Below are 13,115 nucleotides of genomic sequence, written 5' to 3'. Positions count from 1 at the left end.
CTATGAGAAGTTTGATTCCTTATGATTGTTTTGAGATATGAAGATGGTGATACTAGAGTCATGCAAGTTGAGTAGTTGTGAATTTGAGAGATACTTGTGTTAAAGTTTGTGACTCCCGTAGCATGCACGTATGGTGAACCGTTATGTGATGAAGTCTGAGCATGATTTATTTTTTGATTGTCTCCCTTATGAGTGGCGGTGGGGGACGAGCGATGGTATTTTCCTACCAATCTATCCCCCTAGGAGCATGCGCGTAATACTTCGTTTCGGTAACTAATAGATTTTTGCAATAAGTATGTGAGTTCTATAGGGCGAATTCGAGCTCGGTACCCGGGGATCATACGCACTCTCACCCTTACACCATTGCTAGCCACTCTACTACCATGCAACTTTCGCTGGTACCATAAACCCACCATATACTCCCTCTGGTCCTTTTTAGTTCGCATATAAGATTTGTCTGAAGTCAAACCTCGTAAACTTTGACCAAATTTATAGAAAAAGATACAAACATTTAGAATGTGAAATCAACAACATTAGATGCATCATGACTTTACTTTTCTTATTGTATAAATTTAGGATTATAGATGTTAATATTTTTTCATATAAATATGGTCAAACTTTACGAAGTTTCACTTCAGATAATCCTTATATGCAGAGTAAAACGGACCGGAGGGAGTACCTTCCTCAAAACAGCCACCATACCTACCTATTATGGCTCCATCATTGTCATATTTCCTTGCATGATCATGTAGTTTACATCGTATTTGTGGCAAAGCCTCCGTTCATAATTTTTCATGCATGACACTCTTGATTCGTTGCACATCCCGGTACACCACTGGAGGCATTCACATAGAGTCATATTTTATTCTAAGTATCGTGTTGTAATTCTTGAGTTGTAAGTAAATAAAAGTGTGATGATCATCATGATTAGAGCATTGTCCCATGTGAGGAAAGGATGATGGATACTATGATTCCCCCACACGTCCGGATGAGACTCCGGGCGAAAAAAGGAAAAAAAGAGGCCATAAAAAAAAGAGAAAAGGCCCAAATAATAAAATGAGAGAAAAAGAGAGAAGGCACAATGCTACTATCCTTTTTCCACACTTGTGCTTCAAAGTAGCACCATGATCTTCATAATAGAGAGTCTCCTATTTAGTCACTTTCATATACTAGTGGGAATTTTCGTTATATAACTTGGCTTGTATATTCCAATGATGGGCTTCCTCAAAATTCCCTAGGTCTTCGTGAGCAAGCAAGTTGGATGCACACCCACTTAGTTTCTTTTTGAGCTTTCATGCACTTATAGCTCTAGTGCATCCGTTGCATGGCAATCCCTACTCACTCACATTAATATCTATTCATGGGCATCTCCATAGCCCGTTGATATGCCTAGTTGATGTGAGACTATCTTCTCCTTTTTGTCATCTCCACAACCACCATTCTATTCCACCTATAGTGCTATGTCCATGGCTCACGCTCATGTATTGCATGAATATTGAAAAACTTTCAGAACATCAAAAGTATGAAACAATTGCTTGGCTTGTCATCGGGGTTGTGCATGATTTAAATATTTTATGTGATGAAGATAGAGCATAGCCGGACTATATGATTTTGTAGGGATGGCTTTCTTTGGCCATGTTGTTTTGAGAAGACAAGATTACTTTGTTAATATGCTTGAAGTATTACTATTTTTATGTCAATATTAAACTTTTACTTTGAATATTTCAGATATGAACATTCATGCCACAATAAAGAAAATTACATCGATAATTATGTTAGGTAGCATTCCACATCAAAAATTCTATTTTTATCATTTACCTACTCGAGGACGAGCAGTAATTAAGCTTGGGGATGCTTGATACATCTCCAACGTATCTATAATTTTTGATTGTTCCGTGCTATTATATTATCTGTTTTGGATGTTTAATGGGCTTTAATATGCTCTTTTATATTATTTTTGTGACTAATCTATTAACCGGAGGCCCAGTGCCAGTTTCTGTTTTTTTTCCTATTTTAGAGATTCGTAGAAAAGGAAGACCAAATGGAATGAAACCTTCGCGATGATCTTTCTTGGACCAAAAGCAAACCGAGAGACTTGTTGTGGAACTCTGGAACTCCGTGAGGCAGCCATGAGGCAGGAGGGCACGCCCAGGGGGTAGGTCTACCCCCACCCTCGTGGGCCCCACATAGCTCCACTGACTAACTTCTTTCGCCTATATATATACTCTTATAGCCTAGATCGATCGCAGAGAGCCACAAAACCATTTTCCACCACCGCAACCTTCTGTACCCGTGAGATCCCATCTTTGGGGCCTTTTCCAGTGATCTGCCGAAGGGGGAATCGATAACGGAGGGTGTCGGTGTCAAAACCGGCGGATCTCGGGTAGTGGGTCCCGAACTGTACGTCTAGGCCGGATGGGAACAGGAGGCAGGGAACATGATGTTTTACCCAGGTTCGGGCCCTCTTGATGGAGGTAAAACCCTACGTCCTGCTTGATTAATATTGATGATATGGGTAGTACAAGAGTAGATCTACCACGAGATCAAGGAGGCTAAACCCTAGAAGCTAGCCTATGGTATGATTGTTGTATATGGAGTTGATTGCCTACGGACTACAACCCTCCGGTTTATATACACACCGGATAGGGTTAGGGTTACACAGAGTCGGTTACAATGGTAGGAGATCTTGAATATCCGCATCGCCAAGCTTGCCTTCCACACCAAGGAAAGTCCCATCCGGACACGGGACGAAGTCTTCAATCTTGTATCTTCATAGTCCAGGAGTCCGGCTGAAGGTATAGTCTGGCTACCCGAACACCCCCTAATCCAGGACTCCCTCAGTAGCCCCTGAACCAGGCTTCAATGACGACGAGTCCGGCGCACAAATTGTCTTCGGCATTGTAAGGCGGGTTCCTCCTCCAAGTCCATAGAAGATTGTAAACACCAAGAGTAGTGTCCGGCTCTGCAAAATAAGCTTCCACATATTGCCATAGAGAGAATAATATTAACACAAATCAAATCTGCTGACGTATTTCCGCAGTGCGTCATCACACTACAGCCAAGTCCCTTACTCGAATCGTTTTTACTTTTCCACCTCAGCATGTTTTGCGAGGCAGTTTCCTTGGCACGTCTTGTCAATGCAGAGATCGTGTACCCCCTTTACGGGATTCTCATCAATACGGACGTGGGTAATCCAATCGCGCCACTTATCACGGCGCTTGGGAGGCAAGCGATTTCTACTAGGCAGGTGGGGACGCACAACCGCATCCGCCCATATAAGGGGATAAGGATCCACCTTCTTACCTACGCCTTCTTCCTCCTTTGCCTATCCATCTCCTGCGCACTCGAGCTCCAGCGCCCAAGCCCGCACTTCCCACCTCAACCTTCTCCAGCAATGTCCGGAGCGGGAGGCAAGTGGATGGTCTCCTCCGTCACGGAGGGCCATATCAAAAAGCTAAGGAAGGCCGGATACTTGCCCAAAGACATCGCGCACCGACTTCCCGAGGAGGGGCAGCTTCTCCCCACCCCAAGGCCCCATGAGAGGGTAGTATTCCTTCCCCACTTCCTCCGCGGACTGGGTTTTCCACTCCACCCATTTGTCCGGGGGCTCATGTTTTACTATGGCCTGGATTTCCATGATCTGGCCCCGAACTTCGTCCTCAACATCTCGGCGTTTATCGTCGTGTGCGAGGCTTTCCTCCGCATCCGCCCCCATTTCGGCCTCTGGCTCAAGACCTTCAACGTCAAGCCCAAGGTGGTGCGCGGCAACCAGGCAGAGTGCGGAGGCGCCATGGCGGGCAAGATGGCCAAGGTCCTATGGTTCGAGGGCTCTTTTGTGGAGACCCTAAAGGGGTGGCAATCCGGGTGGTTTTACATCACCGAGCCACGCGATCCGAAATGGACCGCAGCCCCCGAGTTCCGATCCAGACCCCCCACGTGGCTTATGTCCTAGAAAGAGACGGGCCTGTCGTGGGGTGACGAAAAAGAGGTGACCGGATTGCAAACATGCATCCAGTCCCTGGTGAACAAGCCAATCCGGCTTGTTAATGTAATCCAGGTTATGCTCGTCCGCCGGATCCTCCCGTGCCAACAACGGGATTTTAATCTGTGGGAGTTCGACTCGGCGCAGCACCAAACCCTTAGCAGGCTCTTCGACACGACGTACGAAGATGCCTGGAAGGTGCTATTCAAGGGCGCTGAAACTCCCGCATCCGCTTCCGAGGACCGCAGATACAGCTCGCAGCGTCACGCTAGCGAGGTAAGCTATCTTCACCTTTTACAGGATGTTAAGATTTCTTCATAGTTTGACTCTATGCGGGATCTAAACTCCCTTACCTTTGACAGGCTTGGCGGGCGATATCCGGACCGATTAACTGTTCGGCTCCGCTGCCCGAAGACCCAGCCCCAGCTCTACTAGTGAAGCTGCTAGTTCCGGCGCCTTATGTGGTGCCAGAGAAGAAGGCCAAGAAGAAGAAGACCACGGGGACTCGAAAGAGTGCCCGCAACATGGTGGTGTCGGACTCGTCATCCGACGAGTCCAAGACGCCCTCTTCCCGTGAAAACGAGGAGGAGGAAGAAGAAAACTCTCCCTCCCCCCCCCCAGCGGAGGGAGGAGAGAAGAGGAAGGCCGCCCCAATGGGAGAGGCCGAGGGGTCTAGGAAAAGGAAGACCCCTCCGCCGGAGTACTCCCCCGACACCGAAGAGGGCGGAGAGGAGTGGCCAAACAGGGCCAAGCGTCCGGCAAAATCGTAAGTTTGGATATCAGAGTAACTCATGATGTTCCTTTGTTGCACAGCTTTCCCTAATGTCGAACGTAATTATGCAGCCCGCCCCGGGCCGAATTCAACGAATCGTCGGGCGGCTCCTTGGACTCATCGGACGTGAACTCAGTTCTGCCCGCTGTCTCCCCCCGCACTGCAGACGACGCCGAAGTGGCGTTGCGACAAGCTCCGGGGCAGGAGGAGGTGGTCCCAGAGGAGCCACAAGGCAACCTCCCGGACTCCAGGAGTGAAGGGGATAAGGCCCCCCAGGGCTCCAAGTCCGGCTTTGTGCCGGACACCGCGCCGGAATCTTCAACAGTTCCGGACCGCGGTAGGCGAACTCCTTCCAAGAGGAGCAAGCCTTCTCAGCCGGTGGCCTCCGTCCAACCGGAGGTGCCGGACAATCTGCTTGAGGTGCTTGATGGCGCCTCCATCGACGAGGAGCACCGTACTATTATGAGTACGGTGATCCAGAAGGTTCAGTCCGCCAAGAGCGGACTGACTGAAGCTTGCGCTAGCCTTCTAACAGGCTTGGAGGTAAGTAAACATATATAAAAATAGTACCGCATAGACAGTAGCCCCTGATGCTCTGTTTGGCGTTCGGAAAGAAAAGTCGAATAGAGGATCTAGTAAATTTCGCAGGAGTCTAACAATAAAGAGTCAATATGTGTGTGCAGGCTTCGCTGCTATCCACCGCCGCACTGACTGTGGAGGTGGGTGTCCTGAAACAGGACCTCAAGCGGACCAAGCAAGAGCTCAGCCTTGCCAAGCGGCAGCTCGAGGAAAAAGAAGGTAGGAAATACCTTACAGAAAAAGTGCCTATAGAGAGGCGTGATTGCAAAAAATTACAGGATTGCTCTGCTTATTATAGGGGCCACGACTGAGGTGGCGACCCTCAAGCAGGCGCTGTCCGAGGCCGAAAAGAAAACGGCCGCGGAGCGCACTGAGCGAGAGAAACTTGGGGCTCAAGTCGGTGAGGTGCAGCAAGAGCTTCAGGCTCTCATGAAAAAACATGAGAGTTTGGAGCTTGAGTCAAAGACCCAAGCGTCCGAGCTCGCGGCGGCCCTTGAGACTGCCAAGTCTGCCAAGGCCGAAGCCCAAAAGGCCCTCCAAGAGTTGGAGGAGATGAAAAAGATAGCAGCGGGTAAGGCATTCTTTATGCAAAGCAGAAATATAAAAGTAAACTACTTGTTACTTACCCGAATCCGGAGTTCTCCAGGGGCATTCGCAGATCTTCCCCGCAGCGTATCTGACGCCGCCGCATTCTACCGAGCTGAAGAGGGCAGCTCGACAGAGAAGGTGTTCTGGTCTCAGTATGCTGAGGCCGGACACCCTGTGCCCTTGAGCGACCAACTGAAACAGCTGGTCGAGCTCCACAAGGCGGCCGAACAGGCCATGAAGGGCTTCATAGTTCGGCCGTGGCCTGGAGAGGCCCTGCCTGGGAGCTACTTTGGGCTGGTGCGGCGGCTGGTGGAGGCCTGTCCAAGGCTCGAGGTCATCAAGTGCTCCGTCTGCATCGAAGGTGCCCGTCGGGCCCTTGCCCGTGCAAAGGTGCACTGGGGTAAGCTGGACGGTGAGAAGCTTGTGAAGGACGGGCCGCCGCCGGGGAAGGAGCATCGCAAGCCTGAGAACTATTACAAGGATGTTCTTGCGGGTGCCCGCCTTGTGGCGGATGAATGTACCAAGGATGTAATTTTTGAATAAACTCGCTTGTTTTTATCCTGTGCGCTGAAAACTTGTTCATAGGCGCTTAAGCAATGCTTGTTGAATTTAAAATATTATTTTCTATGTGGCCGTTTATCAAAAAAATGAGAGATGGCCAGTCGTCGGCTTTTGCCCCCATGACACCAGTGCTGGGGTGTTCGGGATAAACCAGAGCGCTCTTTTTCCCATAGTTGGGTCCTTCGAGGGAGGCGCTCAGCACAACGAACCAGGCAATCAGACTATAATGCTTGAACACTCTCACTTAGCCATAGAACTTTATAATTTTAAATTTCGGCGAAGCCCCTAGTTCGGAAGACCAAGTTCGGGGCGCTATCCACGCCTTGGCCGGACAAATCCGGCTCCTCGCTCGAAGCGGCATAAGTCTTTAGGGACTCAAAAAACCTCTCGAACAGCGACCGGTCTCTCGCCTCATCATGACAGTCAGTTTTAGCTTTCTCCACTGAGGTGCTTAACCCAGCTCAACCGGGGCACAATCGCAGTGGTTCTCCTAGTGCTACCTTAGCTGATATAGCGGAACATAAGGCACCAAAACATAGGAGCCGGGAAAACCCAACTATTGACCCAAATCATGATTCGGAGCCGATGCATATAGTGCTATAAGTTCGGGGTGCCGCACTTGTGAAAGTGTACGGACTTCTCACACCATTATGAGGGGTAGTGAAGCCCCTGGCGTACTTGTCGTACCACGGTGTACGGGTGCAACATGTCATTAATGAACATATATAAAAGAGAGTAATGCAGAAAATAGACAAAAGCTATGCATTGTTTATAGAGAGGCTATTTATCAAAGCCGAAAAATACAAATAGTGCGGTAAGCAAAAGATATTGGACTATTCAGTATGTCTTGACCAGGGGCAGGCCGCGGAATTGTATTTAAAACAGGTATACCGCTCGTAATAGAGACCACCTGGGAGTTCCATAATGCGGCATGGCTTGTCTGCCTCCCTGGATCTTGCATCGTTTGTGCGGCAGTCGAATTGCCGAACAGGTCGTCCGAAGTATGGAGTCCTGAAAGTAAGAAAAATTTAAAAAAAGAATCCGGCAGCCCCTAGTACGTTTTAAGCCGTGTTTTGGGCGTGCCGTTATTGTGCCCCTTCCCCTGTGCCCATGGTATTTCAAGGGCGTAGTTATGTACGCGAGGTACTGGTTTCGCTATGTCGTGAAAGCTGGGGTTGGGGCCGCATTGCTACGCTTGCTCAGAGTGTGCCAGGCGGTCCTGCTGTGGGTTACTCCGGGCGCGCTTGGCAGTGTCTGGCTTTTTAATGGCCGGACTGGAGAATTGACTGAGAAGGCTACTTTGTACCTTCACTGAGAGAGCCGCCGTGTGCTCCTCCGTACGGAGGGAGCGTTCGGTGTTTCCGTTGACCGTAATTACTCCTCGAGGGCCTGGCATCTTGAGCTTGAGATATGCGTAGTGCGGCACCGCATTGAACTTTGCGAATGCGGTTCGTCCGAGCAGGGCGTGATGGCCACTGCGAAACGGGACTATATCGAAGATTACCTCTTCGCTTCGGAAATTGTCCGGGGATCCGAAGACCACGTCAAGTGTTACTGAGACTGTACAGTTGGCTTCTACACCTGGTATAATGCCTTTAAAGGTCGTTCTTGTGGGCTTAATCCTTGAGGGATCTATGCCCATTTTCCGCACTGTATCCTGATAAAGCAGGTTCAGGCTACTGTCGCCGTCCATGAGGACTCTTGTGAGATGAAATCCATCGATGATTGGGTCGAGAACCAATGCGGCGAAGCCGCCATGACGGATGCTAGTGGGATGGTCCCTTCGATCAAAAGTGATCGGGCAGGAGGACCATGGGTTGAACTTTGGGGCGACTGGCTCCATCGCGTATACGTCCCGTAGCGCACGCTTCCGCTCCCGCTTGGGAATGTGGGTTGCGTATATCATGTTCACCGTCCGCACTTGTGGGGGAAAGCACTTCTATCCATTGTTGTTCGGTGGCTTGGGCTCCTCGGCGTCGCTGTGCAGCCCCTTGTCTCTGTTTTCGGCCCTTAACTTGCCTGACTGCTTGAACACCCAACAATCCCTGTTAGTGTGATTGGCTGGCCTTTCGGGGGTGCCATGTATCTAGCACAAGCGATCGAGTATTCGGTCCAAACTGGACGGGCCCTGAGTATTCTTTTTGAATGGCTTTTTCCGCTGACCGGATTTATAGCCTTTGAATCTGGCATTGACTGCTGTGTCTTCATTGCTGTCGCTGTTAACGCGGTGTTTTTGCTTATTCCGACATGTCTTGCCACTTTTGTCCTTGGTATCCGAATTACCAGGGTTCTCTGATAAGTTGTTACTGCGAGCTAGCCAGCTATCTTCTCCCGCGCAAAAGCGGGTCATGAGTGTCGTGAGGGCTGCCATGGATTTCGGCTTTTCCTGTCCCAGGTGCCGGGCAAGCCACTCGTCGCGGATGTTATGCTTGAAGGCTGCTAGGGCCTCTGCATCTGGACAGTCGACTATCTGGTTTTTCTTTGTTAGGAACCGTGTCCAGAATTGTCTGGCCGATTCCCCTGGCTGTTGAATTACGTGGCTTAAGTCGTCGGCATCCGGCGGTCGCATGTAAGTGCCCTGGAAGTTGTCGAGGAATGCGGCTTCCAGGTCCTCCCAAGAACCGATTGAGTCTGCTGGCAAGCTGTTAAGCCAATGTCGGGCCGGTCCTTTAAGTTTGAGCGGGAGGTATTTGATGGCGTGTAGATCATCGCCGCGTGCCATGTGGATGTGAAGGAGATAATCCTCGATCCATACCGCCGGGTCTGTTGTGCCATCGTATGATTCGATGTTTACGGGTTTGAAACCCTCTGGGATTTTATGATCCATTACTTCATTCGTGAAGCATAGCGGGTGTGCGGCGCCTCTGTACTGGGCTATATCACGACGCAGCTCGGAAGAGCTATGTCTGTTGTGTTCGGCCCGGCCGGATTTGTTGTATCCGGAGTGAAGATCATTGTCACATGCCGTAGGGCGCCTGCGCGATCCGTAGATCGATCTTGTTTGTCTTGCCTTATCCTCCAGTATGTCTCGTAGGTCGGGCGCATTTTCCCGTGCCTTAGTTGAGCGGCGTCGGGGCATGGCTTGGGTCGAGGGCCGAGAGGCCTCTCTGTCATGGCCGTGAGGTGGCCGGTCTGCCATGTCATGCGCTGGTGATGTAGGTGCCTCCTCCTCTGATCGGGGTAGCGGCCTACGCTTCGGGTAACTCTTGGAGGGGCGTTCGAGTTCATACTCTTCGGCCGCAAGGACTTCAGTCCATCTGTCAGCTAGCAAATCTTGGGCAGCTCTAAGTTGTTGCTGCTTTTTCTTGAGGCTGCTTGCCGTGGCTAAAAGCCTGCGTTTAAAACGCTCTTGTTCGGCGGGGTCTGATGGTATGACGAATTCGTCGTCATCGAGGCTTGCCTCGTATTCGGAGGGAGGCGTATAGTTATCATCCTCGACCTCTCGGTCTGCCGCCCTCTCATGAGGGCTGGCTTCTCCATCTTCCTGTGCCGAATCTTGATGAGGTGGGTGTTCTTCGGCGCTATCCGGGGTAGTATTATCTCCCATGCCGGAATCACCGTTTTTGCTTTGGAGGGATTTAGAGCGGCGCCGCTGACACCGGCGCTTTGGCTGTTTCTTGGGGGCGTCATCCCCCACTGTTCCATCGCCATCTCCATCTTTTGGAGTATCCACCATATATATGTCATATGATGAGGTGGCCTTCCAGCGCCCTACAGGTGCTGGTTCCTGTTCATCTCCTACATCGTCGTCCATGCCGTCGATGTCTTCGGAGCTGAAGTCAAGCATGTCGGTTAGATCGTCGACAGTGGCTACAAAGTGGGTGGTGGGTGGGCTTTGAATTTCCTCATCGCCCGTATCCCACCCTCGCTGACCGTAGTCCGGCCAGGGCTCTCCTGATAAAGAGAGAGACTTAAGAGAATTTAGGATGTCGCCAAAAGGCGAATGCTGAAAGATGTCTGCGGTGGTGAACTCCATTATCGGCGCCCAATCGGTTTCGATTGGTAGGGACGCGGGGGGTTCGGAGTCCGGGGAGGAGTCTGGATCCTTGGAGTCACGGGTCATGCAGAGTGCGGGGCTAGCGTTCGGCTCGATCGCTTTTAGGATCACAGCCCCCGAGGTGACGTCCAACCGCTCATCCTCGATTGGCGCAATAGGCTCCGAGTTAGGGGTCGAAACCGATGCGTGTGCGGCCTCCAGGACACTGTCCGGGGGCAGAGCTAGATCATGCCTCTCGAGATAGTGCGGCGCGCTTGGCCGTGGCTCGAGTCCGTCGAAGATCAAGTCTCCGCGGATGTCAGCCGTGTAGTTTAAGCTTCCAAACCTGACTTGATGGCCAGGGGCGTAGCTTTCGATCTGCTCTAGGTGGCCAAGCGAATTGGCCCGCAGAGCGAAGCCGCCGAAGACGAAGATCTGTCCGGGGAGCAAAGTCTCACCCTGGACCGCATCGTTGTTGATGAACAAAGGAGCCATCGGGCCTAAAGGCGACGACACAGAGGAACTCTCAATGAAAGCACCAATGTCGGTGTCAAAACCGGCGGATCTCGGGTAGTGGGTCCCGAACTGTGTGTCTAGGCCGGATGGGAACAGGAGGCAGGGAACACGATGTTTTACCCAGGTTCGGGCCCTCTTGATGGAGGTAAAACCCTATGTCCTGCTTGATTAATATTGATGATATGGGTAGTACAAGAGTAGATCTACCACGAGATCAAGGAGGCTAAACCCTAGAAGCTAGCCTATGGTATGATTGTTGTATATGGAGTTGATTGCCTATGGACTACAACCCTCCGGTTTATATAGACATCGGATAGGGTTAGGGTTACACAGAGTCGGTTACAATGGTAGGAGATCTTGAATATCTGCATCACCAAGCTTGCCTTCCACGCCAAGGAAAGTCCCATCCGGACACGGGACGAAGTCTTCAATCTTGTATCTTCATAGTCCAGGAGTCCGGCTGAAGGTATAGTCTGGCTACCCGAACACCCCCTAATCCAGGACTCCCTCAGAGGGCTTCTACATCAACACCATAGCCTCTTCGATGAAGCGTGAGTAGATTATCACAGACCTTCGGGTCTATAGTTATTAGCTAGATGGCTTCTTCACTCTCTTTGATTCTCAATACAAAGTTCCCCTTGATGTTCTTGGAGATGTGTTCGATGTAATATTCTTTTGCAGTGTGTTTGCCTAGATCCGATGAATTATGGGTTTATGAAAAAGATTATCTATGAATATTATTTGGTTCTTCTCTGAATTCTTATATGCATGATTTGATATCTTTGCAAGTCTCTTCGAATTATCGGTTTAGTTTGGCCTACTAGATTGATCTTTCTTGCAATGGGAGAGGTGCTTAGCTTTGGGTTCAATCTTGCGGTGTCCTTTCCTAGTGAAAGTAGGGGCAGTAAGGCATGTATTGTATTGTTGCCATCATGGATAAAAAGATGGGGTTTATATCATATTTCTTGAGTTTATCCCTCTACATCATGTCATCTTGCTTAATTGTTACTCTGTTCTTATGAACTTAATACTCTAGATGCATGATGGATAGCGGTCGATGTGTGGAGTAATAGTAGTACATGCAGAATCGTGTCAATCTACTTGACACGGACATGATGCCTATATTCATAATCATTGCCTAGATATTCTCATAACTATGCGCTTTTCTATCAATTGCTCAGCAGTAATTTGTTCACCCACTGTAATACATGCTATCTTGAGAAGCCACTAGTGAAACCTATGCCCCCCGGGTCTCTTTCTCTATTACATTGCATCTCTTTTATTTATATCGCATCTCGTTTATTATTTTCCAATCTTTACTTTCCAATCTGTACAACAAAAATACCAAACAAATTTACTTTACTATCTCTACCAGATCTCACTTTTGTGGGTGACCATGAAGGGATTGACAACCCCTTTATCCCGTTGGTTGCAAGGTTCTTGATTGTTTGTGCAGGTACTAGGTGACTTGTGTGTTGTCTCCTACTGGATTGATACCTTGGTTCTCAAAACTAAGGGAAATACTTAAGATACTTTGCTGCATCACCCTTTCCTCTTCAAGGGAAAACCAATGCATGCTCAAGAGGTAGCACTCGCTGTCTCGAGGCGGAACCTGGGCATAAGCAATCTAGGGCTCCGACGGAGCTGTTCCGCCGGGGAAACTTCCCTCCCGGAGGGGGAATCAAAGCAATTGTCGTCGCCAATGATCCTCTCATTGAGATGGGGTCAATCTCCATCAACATCTTCACCAGCACCATCTCCTCTCAAACCCTAGTTCATCTCTTGTATCCGATCTTTCTCCCCAAACCTCAGATTGGTACCTGTGGGTTGCTAGTAGTGTTGATTACTCCTTGTAGTTGATGCTAGTTGGTTTATTTGGTGGAAGATTATATGTTCAGATCCTTAATGACATTCAATACCCCTCTGATCATGAACATGATCATGCTTTGTGAGTAGTTACATCTATTCCCGAGGACATGGGAGAAGTCTTATTATAAGTAATCATGTGAATTTGGTATTCTTTTGATATTTTGATGAGATGTATGCTGTATTTCCTCTAGTGGTGTTTTGTGAACATCGACTACATGACATTTTACCATGATTTGGGCCTAAGGGAAGGCATTGGGAAGTAACAAGTAGAT

Source organism: Triticum urartu, chromosome 7 (assembly GCF_003073215.2).
Source record: "Triticum urartu cultivar G1812 chromosome 7, Tu2.1, whole genome shotgun sequence".
NCBI lineage: Eukaryota > Viridiplantae > Streptophyta > Magnoliopsida > Poales > Poaceae > Triticum > Triticum urartu.
Note: the sequence above shows the minus strand (reverse complement) of the source record.